Source organism: Phyllobates terribilis, unplaced genomic scaffold, assembly GCF_046119375.1.
Source record: "Phyllobates terribilis strain yellow unplaced genomic scaffold, ASM4611937v1 Scaffold_171__1_contigs__length_4068163, whole genome shotgun sequence".
Classification (NCBI taxonomy): Eukaryota; Metazoa; Chordata; class Amphibia; order Anura; family Dendrobatidae; genus Phyllobates; species Phyllobates terribilis.
In genome coordinates, this window is record NW_027362931.1 from 1,742,221 (window position 1) to 1,759,952 (window position 17,732).

General features: G+C 44.1%; 1 pseudogene; it reads right to left on the reverse strand.

The window, feature by feature from the left end:
- The window catches only part of LOC141212356 (uncharacterized), a 186,917-nt pseudogene that overhangs the window by 90,223 nt on the left and 78,962 nt on the right, over positions 1–17,732 (reverse strand).

Genomic DNA, 17,732 nt, shown 5'->3' on the forward strand with positions numbered 1-17,732 from the left:
GAGCTGGCTATGTACAATAGCTCCTTGAATTTGCAGGGGAATTCTCTTGGTGACAGGGAGCAGGACAGACGGGGAATTGAAAGGGGTGGCAATGACATGATGTGAAAAATCAGTGTCAGTGTATGGCCAATCACCTTGCGTAATTACTGAATTGTCGGCCCCCGTATCTACTTGGAAATCGATTTCATGTCCCCCTGGTAGGTTCACCTGCACTATACAACTGGGAGTTGGGGGTAAGGGGATGAGGGGGTTCATGTGCAAGCTACCCTCATCCTATGGGGGCGTTGTTTGGTTGGCTGTAGGATCCGTACTCTGAGCATCTGGATACGGGTTGGTCCTACAGTCCTTTCTAAAATGTCCTGGCATTCTACATCCGTAACATAGTCTCTGTCCCCCTCCTACAGTCCATCCTCTGCCTCTGTTGTTTCTGGGGGTCGTCTCTACTATGTGAACTCTGGCAGCTTTCTTTGCCTGTATTATGTCATGCTGTGCCCCCTGAGCTATCCTGGCCAAATCCTCTGCCTTCACTGATCTCCACTCTGGTCTACTTGCTTTTACCTTTTCTGCAATCTCTTTCTTTAGTCCGTTCATGAAAGCACTTGCTAATACCCTCTCACTAGTCTTATTTTCAGGAATGAACCCCATTTCCGACCAAGTCTTCCTTAGAGCCCAAAAGTAGTCTTTGGGGTCCTCTTCCTTACCCTGAACTCGGTCTTCTAGTGTAACCTGCCTTTCTCCCTGCCTGTATTTACATGCTTTTACCAATGCTGTTGTGAACAGGACTCCGGCCGCTGCATTATTGGGTTATGCGTCTTCGGGTCTGGTCCCATTGTTATACTGCTTGTACGTTTCGTCTGTCAACCTATCATAGCGGGCTTCATCTGCCAATTTTCCCTTAATTACCCCTTGTAAATCCAACCTAGTTGCATTGTACGTATCCTGTATGGTTCTTATCATTCTGGCAAAACCCATCGGGGACTGGGACGGATCTGGCAACTGGGAAATCAACGCCAATTGTTCTGAGGGACTCCATGGTCTATACATTAACATTGTACGGGCTTCTTGACCTGGAACAACTGCGTCCCCTACTGCTGCTGCTGCTGCTCCCGGTGCTCCTGGCACAACTACCGTCCTCATTGGGAATAGTCTAGCTGGGTGGGGTCTTGGTCCTCAGCATGCCACACAGATATCTACAGTCAAGGGATTCTGCTGTCCACATCTGGGGCAAACCCAGCAGTTGGGTTCTTGGGAATTCTGGTACTGGGTTGGGGGTGACGTCGGGGGCAGATTGGGAGAAAAATCTGTCATTCCAGTTTTTGTCAGTCTGTAACATCCGTTTCCTAATTCTTCAATTCTCCCTTCAAAATGAGCGCATGCATTCATCCATACATCCACTGTCTCCAACAGACCCTTATCTTTCAGCCATCCATGATAGGAGTTAAAGAAGGATTTCCATTTCTCTCCGTTCATCTCTCCATTTTCATTCATTCCCGCCTTATGCAATATTTTGTCAATTCCAATCAGTGCCTGTTTCCCTTCTCTGCGTACTACTAAGTCTTTGGCTGTAACGCCTTCTTTGGCATTTTGGTTCCCCATTCTTTCGGTTCTCCTCACTCAGAGTAGACTCCTCAGTCACTTAGACAATGGGCCACAAAGATTTCTGAACCACTCCACTACTTGCCCTCCAGGACTTATACGCAACCAGAAAAACAGACCAAAAACACCGATCCCGAAACACACCCACAGCACAATCATCGGATCCATGCTGTCATTCTTACGTTTTTCCAAAGGATAGAAGGCAGGACTGACAATTTATCTGAGGGGATTCTACTGTTTCAAAGGGACCTGAGGCAGACAACAATCTGTGAATTACCTGGGAGCCGACCGCTCGGGGGTGAGGGAGTCTCTTCTATGTAGTGATATAATTTAGGTAGAATATAACAGTTATTCTTACCTCAGCGCTGTATATATCACCAACAGAGAGCTTCGCTCGTCCCACATCTCGGACCGGTCGAGCACCCCTGGGCAGATTAACTCAGGTCCCTGTTCGGGCGCCAGCTTGTCGTCACTGCTTTCTGGTTCTTCTATCCTTTAGTATACAGGCCCGGAGAGAATAAGACACAAGACAGGTAGTATGCGTCAACAAACTCTAACTTTATTACAAAGCATAGGGTTTATATACACTCTGGAGGAAGAAACGGATTTACCATATATGGTCCGATCATACAATTTAGCTGTGCAAACAAAGACCGGTTTCTGTTCTCGTGATGCCTATGCTTGTGTTGAAACATTTAATCAGACACATTCTGATGACTAGCAAGGACACGTTAGTTTCTATTGATACAAGGAAGGAACATTTAGTTGTTGTTTTTGACCTAAGGTAACCGTCAGACTTATATAGCATAGATGGGGTCTTTGAACTTGGGGGACCTCATCTTCTGCTATAACACCCCCCTCATCACTTCACTGTCCAACAATCCAAAATGACTTTTTGAAACCTTAAACTCCCTCCTGAAACCTAATGCACAGGCCCCCACCACCAACCTCAGCGGTGAGGATCTGGCCACTTATTTCCTAGAAAAAATCAACCACATCCATCAGGTCATTTTGGTCCAATCTCCTCAGTGCCTGGATCCCCTTCCCTGCCGCACTTCAAGCTCACTAGCCATCTTTGAGCCTGTTACAGAAGAAGAAGTTACCCAGCTCCTCACTTCTTCTCGACCTACAACCTGCAACAGTGACCCCATTCCTTCACATCTGCAGTCTCTCTCACCGGTGGTCACCACTCACCTGACTAAAATATTTAACCTCTCTCTTTCTTCATGTATCTTTCCCTCCTCATTTAAACACGCCATCATAACCCCTTTACTTAAAAAGCTATCCCTGGACCAGAACTGCGCTGCTAACTACAGACCTGTCTCTAATCTTCCTTAAATCTCTAAACTCCTGGAATGCTTGGTCCATTCCCGTCTAATCCACTATCTCTCAGATAACTCTCTCCTCGACCCTCTACAATCTGGTTTCCGCTCCTTACACTCCACTGAAACTGCCCTTACTAAAGTCTCTAATGATCTACTAACAGCTAAATCCAAAGGTCACTGCTCCCTGCTGATTCTCCTGGATCTCTCTGCCGCATTTGACACTGTGGATCACCAGCTCCTCCTCACTATGCTCCGCTCTATAGGCCTCAAGGAAACCGTTCTCTCCTGGTTCTCCTCCTACCTCTTTGACCGCTCCTTCACTGTATCTTTTGCCGGCTCCTCTTCCTCTCCTCGTCCCCTTACTATCGGGGTCCCGCAGGGATCAGTCCTATGCCCCCTCCTCTTCTCTCTATACACTGCCCCTATTGGACTAACAATCAGCAGATTTGGGTTCCAGTATCATCTCTATGCTGACACCTCTTCACCTGACATCACCCCTACCCTAATACAAAATACTAAGGATTGTCTGTCCGCTGTCTCTAACATCATGTCCTCCCTCTATCTTAAACTGAATCTCTACAAAACTGAACTTCTTGTGTTTCTCCCCTCTACTAACCTAACTCTACCTAACATCGAAATTACCTTGGATGGTATAACCATAACCCCCAAGCAGCACGCCCGCTGCCTTGGGGTCATATTCGACACTAACCTTTCCTTTATTCCCTATATCCGATCACTCACTCACTCTTGTCACCTGCATCTTAAAAACATCTCCAGAATCCGACCTTTTCTCACCTTTGAAACTGCTAAAACTCTGACTGTCGCTCTTATTTACTCTCGTTTGGACTACTGCAACTCTCTTCTGATCGGTCTCCCTCTTACCAAACTTTCTCCTCTCCAATCCGTCCTGAATGCGGCAGCCAGGGTCGTATTTCTGTCCAGCCGCTTCACCGATGCCTCCATCTTGTGCCAGTCATTACACTGGTTGCCCATTCGCTACAGGGTCCAATATAAAGTCATAGCTCTCACCCACAAAGCTCTCCACAGTTCGGCACCGCCTTATATCTCCTCTCTCATCTCTGTCTATCGCCCTACACGTGCCCTCCGTTCTACAAATGACCTAACATCCCTCATAATCTGAACCTCGCACCTCCGTCTCCAAGACTTCTCTCGTGCTGTGCCAGTTCTCTGGAATGCTCTACCCCAGGCGATCTGACTGATACCTAGCCCCCATGTCTTCAAGCGCGCTTTAAAAACCCATATCTTTAAACAAGCCGACCACCTCAACTACTCAGTAAACAAACTTTCCCCTTTTTCCTCCTTCTAAATATTATTCAGAATCTGCTCCCTACTCTTCATCTGTCTCCACACCCTCCATGCACACGATAACTGCACTCGATACTTGATTATTGCACTTATACATACGGGCTGATGACCGGATCATGCAGCTTTATATAAAAATCCCTATTTATTATAATTGCCCGACCTGAAATAACAAGTGCTTTTCACCTATTGTGTCCCCCCATTCCCTTGTAGATTGTAAGCGTGCGAGCGGCCGGACCCTCGCTCCTAATGTAACTGTTTAAACTGTCTTACCTTGTATTGAATTTATTGTTTGTACATGTCCCCGTTTAATTGTAAAGTGCTGCGGAATATGTTGGCGCTATATAAGTAAAACTTATTATTATCTTTTTTTTGCATTTCCTACAGTGCTTGCCAAAAGTATTGGCACCCCTGCAATTCTGTCAGATAATACTCAGTTTCTTCCTGAAAATGATTGCAATCACAAATTCTTTGGTATTATTCTCTTCATTTAATTTGTCTTCAATGAAAAAACACAAAAAGAATTGTCCTAAAGCCAAATTTGATATAATTCCACACCAAACCTAAAAAAGGGGGTGGACAAAAGTATTGGCACCCTTTTAAAAATCATGTGATGCTTCTCTAATTCGTGTAATTAACAGCACCTGTAACTTACCTGTGGCACCTAACAAGTGTTGGCAATAACTAAATCACACTTGCAGCCAGTTAACATGGATTAAAGTTGACTCAACCTCTGTCCTGTGTCCTTGTGTGTACCACATTGAGCATGGAGAAAAGAAAGAAGACCAAAGAACTGTCTGAGGACTTGAGAAACCAAATTGTGAGGAAGCATGAGCAATCTCAAGGCTACAAGTCCATCTCCAAAGACCTGAATGTTCCTGTGTCTTCCGTGCGCAGTGTCATCAAGAAGTGTAAAGTCCATGGCACTGTGGCTAACCTCCCTAGATGTGGACGGAAAAGAAAAATTGACGAGCGATTTCAACGCAAGATTGTGTGGATGGTGGATAAAGAACCTCGACTAACATCCAAACAAGTTCAAGCTGCCCTGCAGTCCGAGGGTACAACAGTGTCAACCCGTACTATCCGTCGGCGTCTGAATGAAAAGGGACTGTATGGTAGGATACCCAGGAAGACCCCACTTCTTACCCCGAGACATAAAAAAGCCAGGCTGTAGTTTGCCAAAACTTACCTGAGAAAGCCTAAAACGTTTTGGAAGAATGTTCTCTGGTCAGATGAGACAAAAGTAGAGATTTTTGGCAAAAAGCATCAACATAGAGTGTACAGGAAAAAAAAAGAGGCATTCAAAGAAAAGAACACGGTCCCTACAGTCAAACATGGCGGAGGTTCCCTGATGTTTTGGAGTTGCTTTGCTGCCTCTGGCACTGAACTGCTTGACCGTGTGCAGGGCATTATGAAGTCTGAAGACTACTAACAAATTTTGCAGCATAATGTAGGGCCCAGTGTGAGAAAGCTGGGTCTCCCTCAGAGGTCATGGCTCTTCCTGCAGGACAATGACCTAAAACACACTTCTAAAGGCACTATAAAATGGTTTTAGAGAAAGCACTGGAGACTTCTAAGGTGGCCAGCAATGAGTCCAGACCCGAATCCCATAGAACACCTGTGGAGAGATCTCAAAATGGCAGTTTGGAGAAGGCAACCTTCAAATATCAGGGACCTGGAGCAGTTTGCCAAAGAAGAATGGTCTACAATTCCAGCAGAGCATTGTAAGAAACTCATTGATGGTTACCGGAAGCGGTTGTTCCCAGTTATTTTGGCTAAAGGTTGTGCAACCAAGTATTAGGCTGAGGGTGCCAATACTTTTGTCAGGCCCTTTTTTGGAGTTTTGTGTGAAATGATCAATGATTTGATTTTTGCTTCATTCTATTTTGTGTTTTATTCCTTGCAAGCAAATTAAATGAAGATAATAAGACCAAAGAATTTGTGATTGCAATCATTTTCAGGAAGAAACTGAGTACTTTTGGCCAGCAGTGTATATACGCCTATATATATATTTGTGGCAATGTGTATTGGTGTAAAATAAAATATTTAATTTGATAGTTATTATACTTTGTTATGGACGTTTTTTCATCTTTGTGTATATACACTGCTCAAAAAAATAAAGGGAACACTGAAATAACCCATCCTAGATCTGAATGAATGAAATATTCTCATTGAATACTTTGTTCTGTACAAAGTGGAAAAACACACTACAGGCTGATCCAACTTTGATGTAATGTCCTTAAAACAAGTCAAAATGAGGCTGAGTATTGTGTGTGGCCTCCACGTGCCTGTATGACCTCCCTACAATGCCTGGGCATGCTCCTGATGAGGTTGAGTATTGTGTGTGGCCTCCACGTGCCTGTATGACCTCCCTACAACGCCTGGGCATGCTCCTGATGAGGTTGCCGATGGTCTCCTGTGGGATCTCCTCCCAGACCTGGACTAAAGCATCCGCCAACTCCTGGACAGTCTGTGGTGCAACGTGATGACGGTGGATGGAGCGAGACATGATGTGCTCAATCGGATTCAGGTCTGGGGGAACGGGCGGCCAGTCCATAGCTTCAATGCCTTCATCTTGCAGGAACTGCTGACACACTCCAGCCACATGAGGTCTGGCATTGTCCTGCATTAGGAGGAACCCAGGGCCAACCGCACCAGCATATGGTCTCACAAGGGGTCTGAGGATCTCATCTCGGTACCTAATGGAAGTCAGGCTACCTCTGGCGAGCACATGGAGGGCAGTGCGGCCCTCCAAAGAAATGCCACCCCACACCATTACTGACCCACTGCCAAACCGGTCATGCTGAAGGATGTTGCAGGCTGCAGATCGCTCTCCACGGCGTTTCCAGACTCTGTCACGTCTGTCACATGTGCTCAGTGTGAACCTGCTTTCATCTGTGAAGAGCACAGGGCGCCAGTGGCGACTTTGCCAATCCTGGTGTTCTGTGGCAAATGCCAAGCGCCCTGCACGGTGTTGGGCTGTGAGCACAACCCCCATCTGTGGACGTCGGGCCCTCATACCACCCTCATGCAGTCGGTTTCTGTTTGTGCAGACACATGCACATTTGTGGCCTGCTGGAGGTCATTTTGCAGGGCTCTGGCAGTGCTCCTCCTTGCACAAAGGCGGAGGTAGCGGTCCTGCTTCTGTGTTGTTGCCCTCCTACGACCCCCTCCACGTCTCCTGGTGTACTGGCCTATCTCCTGGTAGCGCCTCCAGCCTTTGGACACTATGCTGACAGACACAGCAAACCTTCTTGCCACAGCTCGCATTGATGTGCCATCCTGGATGAGCTGCACTACCTGAGCAACTTCTGTGGGTTGTAGAGTCCGTCTCATGCTACCACGAGTGTGAAAGCACAACCAATATTCAAAACTGACCAAAACATCAGCCAGAAAGCATTGGTACTGAGATGTGGTCTGTGGTCCCCACCTGCAGAACCACTCCTTTGAGGGTGTCTTGATAATTGCCAATAATTTCCATCTATTGTCTATTCCATTTGCACAACACCATGTGAAATTGATTGTCAATCAGTGTTGCTTCCTAAGTGGACAGTTTGATTTCACAGAAGTTTGACTTACTTGGAGTTATATTCTGTTGTGTAAGTGTTCCCTTTATTTTTCTGAGCAGTGTATATTTTATATAATGAGACTAATATGATTATATGAATGTTTGTAGTTTTCTTCATTTTTTTATTTCATTGATGTCATTTCCTTGTTTTTTTTTCTATATAAATGTTGTATTTCTATGTGATTGGCCACAATTGACAAAAGCTCTGGAGGAGCTGAAACGTTTTGCAGATCTGTGGATGTGGAATAAATGATTGACTACAGGTGAGTGTCGGGATCTCTTTCCTTTCCCTCTCCATTACTAACCTGAGGGCTTGAAGACAGCTGTGTTTTATGACAAATCACAGCTGTCATCAACCCTAACCACCATTACCCCGATTGCCACCGCACCAGGGCCATCGTGAAGAGCCGTGCAAAGCACCTGAATTGGTGCGCCATTTCTGAGGCGGCTGAGGGCTGGTATTTTTAGGCTGGGAAGGGCCCAATAACCGAGGACCTTCCCACCCTGATAATATCCACTCACAGCATATGTGACCATAGGGTTAATGTAGACATACTTGCACATGTCCATTTGGGGCTGGGGGTCTCCGCTGTGCATTAGACCCTATGATGTGTATAAGAAGCCGGTTACTGGTGATTTATTATGTCATGAAGAAGAACTGAACACAAATACCAGGTAGAAACGCAGAGATGTTTTGCTCCTGTTTTTTAATGTTTCTATGATTTTAATTTGATTTGTTCAATAAAAGTTTTTGGTTTTATTCACACTGGAAAACAAGTGCTGGATTATCAGTAACTTTCTTTGTCCCGTCCATTCCTTCCCAACTGTGATTTTTCATCCAAGCATTGAGAGATGAGCTGAAAGCAGACATATTTTTCTATAGAGGAATGGCAGACATGGGTGTTGTCCACATAGAAAGCCTCTCCTAAATCCCATACACAAAAAAGCCGCCCTACAATCTGCCAGGACACATGCGGAAACATATGAAGACTCCTGGGACTTTATTCTCTGGAGTGATGAGACCAAGATAAAGGTTTTTTTTGGAACTGATGGCTTCAAAACTGTATGACATTGAAGAGGTGAGGAATACAATGAGAATGCATGGGGTCTACAGTGAGACCTGGTGGTGGCCGTGTCCTTATGTGCGCTGCATGAGGGGCTACATTTCATTGATGGTATCTTGAATTCACAGATGTTCTGCTCTGTAGTGACAGAAAAGATGCTGCCATCACTCTGTTCCCTTGGTAGGCCACTGTTACATTTCTGAAGAACAGGGTGACAGTGATTCAGTGGCCAAGTGTCTCCTGATCTGAACCCAACCAAACACCTATGGGGGATTCTGAAGAGACAAGTTGTCATCGCTCCATCCAGCATCCAGGCTCTAAGAGCTCGTTATCGAAAGAGAGAGAAAAGATAGATGTAGTATTGTCACTAACTTGTTCATTCCAGGCCTAGAAAACTTGGTGCCGTCCTTTAAAATTATGGAGGCCATACAAAATAATAGATGTAGTAGCTTTTGATGTGGGGTGTACTCATTTTTGCATCAACTAATTAAAGTAAAACTGAAGATTTTGTAATGAGAGTTATATTATTACCTTTTACTTTCATGTTTTGATTACAAAAAAATGTTCTATGAAACTTAGTGTTGGCAAAATTTTAGAAATTGATCTTGTGTTCAGTGAGCTATTAAATAAAATCTTACTCATCAAAGGGGGTGTACTCCTTTATGCTGAACAATGTTTATTAAACTTTATAAAACACAGTGAACATAATTACACTTTCTTTCCCATATGACTTCTCTCATGTTTTACAAGGTATGATTTATGTATAAAAGATTTCCCACATTCTGAACATGAATACGGCTTCTCTCCTGTGTGAATTCTCTCATGTGCAGCAAGAATTGATTTACGCATAAAAGATTTTCCACATTCTGAACATGAATACGGCTTCTCTCCTGTGTGACTTATCTCATGCTGCACAAGATAATTTTTTTTTGTAAAGCATTTCCCACATTCTGAACATGAATACGGCTTCTCTCCTGTGTGAGTTCTCTGATGAGTAACAAGCTGTGATTTACCTGTAAAGCATTTTCCACATTGTAAACATGAAAACGGTTTCTCCCCGGTGTGATTTCTTTGATGTTTAACAAGCTCTGATTTATATATAAAGCATTTCCCACATTCTGAACAAGAAAATGGCTTTTCTCCTGTATGAATTCTGTTATGTGCAGCAAGAGTTGATTTACGCACAAAAGACTTCCCACATTCTGAACATGAATACGGCTTCTCTCCTGTGTGACTTCTCTCATGCTGCACAAGATAATTTTTTTTTGTAAAGCATTTCCCACATTCTGAACATGAATACGGCTTCTCTCCTGTGTGAGTTCTCTGATGAGTAACAAGCTCTGATTTACTTTTGAAACATTTCCCACATTCTGAACAAGAAAATGGCTTTTCTCCTGTATGAATTCTCTTATGAGCAGAAAGATTTGATTTACACATAAAAGATTTCCAGCATTCTGAACATGAATACGGCTTATCTCCTGTGTGAATTCTCTCATGTATAACAAATTGTGATTTATATGTAAAGCATTTCCCACATTCTGAACAGGAGTATGGCTTTTTTCCTTTGTGTTTTCTGTGTGTTAAAAAATCTGAGCTTTTTGTAAATTGCTTGTCACACTGAAATCTTGAATCCACTTTGCCCCCTGGACTTTCGGTAATAATGTGAGATGATTCCTCATGATTAGGAGGATTATAAGAAAGTGAAGTGCTGTGAAGTCCAGGAGGTGCAGGAAGTGTGGTGAGGTTCTCTCCATTAGAGTGCTTCATGAGATCTTCTTTTTTACAATTTAGTGATGAACCGTTATTCTCACAAGGATTTCCTATTAGGATGAAAGATAAATTAGATGTGAGTTTTTTTCTTCAACACAAAAGAGATTTCTGAATGTATTTTCTGGATCTCACAATGAAGACCCTCGTCAGTGAAAGTACCGGTAATAAGGAGGACAACTACATGCCATAACATTAACACAATGACAGGTAAAGTGAATAACACTTATAAACTGGTGACATTGGCACAAGTCAGGGGTGGCAGAGACTAGACAGCAAATAGTTCTTTAAGTGGTAATTCCTGATGACAGGTTCCCTTAATGTACCTCTGGTGCCATTTCACTCTCTCAAGCTTCATATCTTGCCCTTAGTGTAGAAAAGTGTCCACGCAATTAAAGAAGTTGTCCACTACTATTAAAAATTCCCCCAATGTAATTAACCCGTTGAGAGAAGTTTTCTTTTAATTACCTAGCTTTGTCTTTATTGTCTGCGAGCGGCGCTATCGCTGGACACTCACCGGCATCACGCGACCCCCGGCTGCAGCCGGCTCTTGCTTCCCCTGATGTCACGTCAAGTGAGGCGTGACTCGGTGATGCGATCCCCGCGGTGGATGCCAGGCTGTGGGTGGGGTTACCCCGCGCGTCACACCCAGCATCCACCGCACACTTTCCCAATGAATGCAAGGTAATTGTGATTCACAAAATGTTAGGAGCGCTATTTGACTCTTGGAGAACAAACTTTAGTAGAACAGCTTGCAGACTCCATATCCAGAGCCCCTAAGTGGCAGAAGAGCAGAATCCCCCCTCAAGTGACACCAGTTTTGAAATTACACCCCTATGGAAATGTATCTACAGGTGTAGTGATGAATTTGACTCCATGGGTGCTTTCCAGAAACGAGCAGTAATGAATGTTGCGAAGTGAAAATGCAAATATTTTATTACAGTGGCCAGTACATTGTAGTGTCCGGTACATTGTAGTGCCCTTACGTTGTAGCGCCCAGTACATGATTCCCAGCTAGTGCTTTCTGGAGAAATAAATTGTCTCTCCTCGCTACAGTAATGCCAAACATGTGGATGCTAACTGCACACTGTGGGGCCCAGGAGGGGGGGGGGGGGGGGGGCATTTGGATTTGGGAGCGCAGATGTCACTGGATTTCTTTAAGTGGGAGCCAAGTCACTTTTCCAGAGTGCTACCAGTGATATAGACACCCCCTATATTACTGTTTACAGATGATGAACCTGAGTGGTGACTTGTTTTTTGTGGGTTGAGTAGAAGCTCTTAATGGTGGCATTTTGGGGTACAGAACATTTTGGAGCATATTTATCCTGTGCTGTACGCTGAACACTTACAGTGGGTACGGAAAGTATTCAGACCCCTTTACATTTTTCACTCTTTGTTTCATTGCAGTAAATTCTAAAAAGTTCCTTTATTTTACTCATTAAAGTACACTTTGCACCCCATCTTGACTGAAAAAAAAGCAGAAATGCAGACAATTTTGCAAATTTATTAAAAAAGAAAAACTGAAACATCACATGGTCATAAGTATTAAAATCCTTCGCTCAGACACTCATATTTAAGTTACATGCTGTCCATTTCCTTGTGATCCTCCGTGAGATGGTTCTACTCCTTCATTGGAGTCCAGCTGTGTTTAATTAAACTTATAGGACTTGATTTTGAAAGACACCCACCTGTCTATATAAGACCTCACAGCTCACAGTGCATGTCAGACCAAATGAGAATCATCAGCTCAAAGGAACTGCCCAAGTAGCTCAGAGACAGAATTGTGGCAAGGCACAGATCTGGCCAAGGTTTCAAAAGAATTTCGGCATTACTCAAAGTTCCTAAGAGCACAGTGGCCTTCATAATCCTTAAATGGAAGAAGTTTGGGACCACCAGAAGTCTTCCTAGACCTGGCCGTCCAGCCAAACTGAGCTATCATGGGAGAAGAGCCTTGGTAGGAGAGGTAAAGAAAAACCCCAAGATTACTGTGGCTGAGCTCCAGCGATGCAGTAGGGAGAAAGCTCACAAAAGTCAACGATCACTGCAGCCCTCCACGAGTCGGGCCTTTATGACAGAGTGGCCAGATGGAAGGATCTACTCAGTGCAAGACATATGAAAGCCCACATAGAGTTTGCTCAAAAACACATGAAGGACTCACAGACTATGAGAAATAAGATTATCTGGTCTGATGAGACGAAGATAGAACTTCTTGGTGATAATTCTAAGCGGTATGTGTGGAGAAAACCTGGCACTGCTCATGACCTGCCCAATACAATCCCTACAGTGAAACATGGTGGTGGCAGCATCATACTATGGGGGTATTTTTCAGCTGCAGGCACAGGATGACTGGTTGCAATTGAAGGAAACATGAAAGCAGCCAAGTACAGAGATATCCTGGGTGAAAACCTCTTCTAGAGTGCTGTGGATCTCAGACTTGGCCGAAGGTTCACCTTCCAACAAGACAGTGACCCTAAGCACACAGCTAAAATGACAAAGGAGTGGCTTCAGAACAACTCTGTGACCATTCTTGATTGGCCCAGCCAGAGCCCTGACCTAAACCCAATTGAGCATCTCTGGAGAGACCTGAAAATGTCTGTCCATCAACGTTCACCATCCAACCTGATGGAACTGGAGAGGATCTGCAAGGAAGAATGGAAGAGGATCCCCAAATCCAGGGGTGAAAAACTTGTTGCATCATTCCCAAGAAGACTCATGGCTGTACTAGCTCAAAAGGGGCTTCTACTCAATACTGAGCAAAGGGTCTGAATACTTATGACCATGTGATATTTCAGTTTTTCTTTTATAATAAATTTGCAAAAATGTCTACATTTCTGGGGGTTTTTTCAGTCAAGATGGGGTGCAGCGTGTACTATAATGAAAAAAAAAATGAACTTTTTAGAACTTACCGAATAGCTGCAATGAAACAAAGAGTGAAAAATGTAAAGGGGTCTGAATACTTTCCGTACCCACTGTACATCGGGGTTTCCATCTAAATCTACAAAATACATGATTCAGATGACACCCCCGAGGGATCCATTCGGAATAATGAGGCAGCAGAGTTACACCGGACTCCGTCTAGCCTCCGGTCGACTGCGCTTTTATGCACGCTTAAAAAGATGGACATCACTGGATCATAGGCCAGACGGCGTCCACAGAGCCTCATTATACGGAATCTTCCCCCGGGGTTCTGTCCGAATCGCAAGCTCAGTCATTTATATGGTAGCATGAGACTTGTGTAAGAACAATATGAAAATAAAAGAGGGAAGTAATATTAAAAACACAATTAGGAAAATTAAAAATGTACTTATTAAATCATTAAGACGAGGTGTGAATGCGGCCCAGTTATTCATCGGTGCGCAACCGGACAGTTGTTGAAGAGATGTGTCTGCTGCTAGAACTCTGTGTGGCATTGACCTGGTCTCTAATCTGAGCTGCTGTTAACCTGCGATTTCTGAGGCTGGTGACTCGGATAAACTTATCCTCAGAAGCAGAGGTGACTCTTGGTCTTCCTTTCCTGGGGCGGTCCTCATGTGAGCCAGTTTCTTTGTAGCGCTTGATGGTTTTTGCAACTGCACTTGGGGACACTTTCAAAGTTTGCCCAATTTTTCGCACTGACTGACCTTCATTTCTTAAAGTAATGATGGCCACTCGTTTTTCTTTACTTAGAATTTGTATTATGGCAAGAAAAAAGCAGCTCCTTCATTTCTTAAAGTAATGATGGCCACTCGTTTTTCTTTACTTAGAATTTGTATTATGGCAAGAAAAAAGCAGCTAACAGTCTATTCAGTAGGACTATCAGCTGTGTATCCATCTGACTTCTGCACAACACAATTGATGGTCCCAACCCCATTTATAAGGCAAGAATTCCCACTTATTAAACCTGACAGGGCACACCTGTGAAGTGAAAACCATTTCCGGTGACTACCTCTTGAAGCTCATCAAGAGAATGCCAAGAGTGTGCAAAGCAGTCATCAAAGCAAAAGGTGGCTACTTTGAAGAACCTAGAATATAAGACATATTTTCAGTTGTTTCACACTTTTTTGTTAAGTATATAATTCCACATGTGTTAATTCATAGTTTTGATGCCTTCAGTGTGAATGTACAATTTTCAAAGTCATGAAAATACAGAAAAATCTTTAAATGAGGTCTGTCCAAACTTTTGGTCTGTACTGTGTATATATATATATATATATATATATATATATTATTTGGCAGTTTCACATCAGGTTTTATCTCACACGGTAAACGTCAAAAGAAAAAAACACATCAAAAACACCTCCCCAAAAAGTCAATGAAAAAACAATGATCAAAAAAGTCACCAACAAAAAGGTCAGCGCGCCATTCAAAAAGAGAAGCCCTCACACAGCTCCGATAACGGAAGATAAAGTGATGGGTGTCAGCAACAGTTCTGAATATTTAACCCATAAAATATATTCTAAAAAATAAACCTGACAAGTTTGGAATTGCTGTAACTGTACTGACCTGGAAAATGGCAGCGACGTCGTTCTTACCGCCCAATAAATGCTGAGAAACAAAACCCAAAAAGCAAGAAGCCCGACCACGACTGATGACGACATTGAGCCGGCACAGATTCAGAGGGACGGACGAGCGACAGCGGATTAGGGGGAAAATCATCAGTAAATTAACCCCGACTCTGCTGAGTAACAATCAACGGACAGAAGCGCTGGGACATCTGCTGACAAAATGTGACCGATGCTCTAAGGAAGGTGAAAGATTCTGAAAGAAGCCGCCGAGGACGAAGACTCAAGACTGATGAAGACGACAGAGGAGAAATCGGGACTCACAGATCAGAAGAGAATAATCAGGGAATGAAAGCTGTGAGAAAATGTAGAGAAAACCAGAGCAAGTCTGGAGAAAAATCATCTATTATAGGACGAGGCCGAGAGATGTCATCACATCCACCGGAGCCAACAAGAGTCTCCTCTCACCTGGTGATGTCAGAGGCCGGAGCTCCTCCATCATCACCTCCTGGTACCGATCCTGGTGTCCTTCTAGATACTCCCACTCCTCCATGGAGAGATAGACAGCGACGTCCTGACACCTTATAGGAACCTGACAACAACGACACCGTCATCACCCAGAATCCTCCAGTGCTGTCCTGTATAATGTCCCAGCAGTCACCTCTCCGCTCATCACCCAGAATCCTCCAGTGCTGTCCTGTATAATGTCCCAGCAGTCACCTCTCCAGTCATCACCCAGAATCCTCCAGTGCTCTCCTGTATAATGTCCCAGCAGTCACCTCTCCACTCATCACCCAGAATCCTCCAGTGCTGTCCTGTATAATGTCCCAGCAGTCACCTCTCCGGTCATCACCCACAATCCTCCAGTGCCATCCTGTATAATGTCCCAGCAGTCACCTCTCCGCTCATCACCCAGAATCCTCCAGTGCTGTCCTGTATAATGTCCCAGCAGTCACCTCTCCGGTCATCACCCAGAATCCTCCAGTGCCGTCCTGTATAATGTCCCAGCAGTCACCTCTCCGCTCAGCAGCTCAATCATCTTGTTGCTGAGCTCTAGGATCTTCTTCTTCCTCCTCTCATGTATCGGGGGGTGCGGGGGAGGCTGTGTTATGGGGTCCGGGCTCCGCCCTCCTGACTCCTGGAGATGGATGATGGGAGTCACACCCTCCCTCGGTGTCTTCCTCACTATTGTGTAATCCTGTGTATGGAGAGAGACACTTAGGGAGAAGAATTCTTTCCCGACTCCAGATCTGACAATCAGTAGAAATCCCGGGATCAATAACCGTCTCCGGTAATCTGGGGCCATAACCTGGAATATTATTACACTCAGGACAGACATCCAGGCCCCTCTACAGCTCTTATAGGGAATCCCCATGACAACTCCTCCTGGCAGAGAGCTGCACACAATCACTGCTCTTACAGTAAAGAATCCTTCTCTTCCTCTTCTGGATTTCCTCTTCCCGATGTCGGACTTGTTACATAACACAATAAAGCTGATAGAAATGTAGAGGAGTTACCTCTCCGCTCAGCAGGGAGATGATCTCCAGGGTGAAGTGTAATAATCTTCTGGTGGTCTCGTCCTCGTCCATCCTCGGGGGGTCATTCAGGAGAAGGAGTGATGAACACTGGATCAGCTGGAGGGCGTCTTTACAATAAAAGGAGAAGATAAAAATAGAGGACAACATCATTTGCGATACATTCCTGCTAATCGTTATTGGCACCTGTCAGCAGGATTGTGCTCAGTAAACTACATACACTGTCAGGAGGGCGACATTACACTGATTAATATGACACCTTGGTTGATGAAATCCGTCTTGTGGTTCTTGTGTAATCTTTACTTTCAGTTTGGAGATAATGATATGCTCGTGCTCCGGTGCAGCCTATGGGGGGCGCTCTATCTGGGTTTCTGCTTACATATTCATCTGTATGCTCTTATGACAGCTCACTTATCGTTCACTGACCTGCCTCCTATTTTACATAATGCATCTAGTAGTGCGTGGCTAGGTAAAATAGGAGGCAGGTCAGTGAAGGCACAGTGAGCTGCCATAAGAGCATACAGGTGAATATGTAATCAGAGCACCAGATAGAGCGCCCCCCACAGGTCGCCCTGGAGCACGAGCATATCATTATCTCCAAACTGAAAGTAAAGATTACACAAGAACCACAGGACGGATTTCATCAAAAAAGGTATCATTTTAATCAGTGTAATGTCGCCTACCTGACAGTCTATGTAGTTTACTAAGCACAATCCTGCTGACAGGTGCGCTTTAAGTACATAATGTGGAATATCTCCTGAAAAAAATGAATAAAGTGAAACAGTTTTTTTGTATAGAGACTCATGTTAAATACAAAAGAGCAAATGATAATTTAAAACAAAAACCAATGGGAGGGAAAAATAGAAAAATCTAAAGCTTTCTGTGTCACTGGTATTTCCACCTTTACCTTAATTTAGTATGGAAACACATTTTGACTCGCCTGTGGTAAATCACAAAAGAGATTCTCCTTTGATTGTCAGTGCCCATGTGACAAGAATTAGCCAATGAATGATGACTTCAGTGTTTTAAAAAGCCACATGGTAGGCCCCGTTCCTTTGTCACAATGGTGAAGA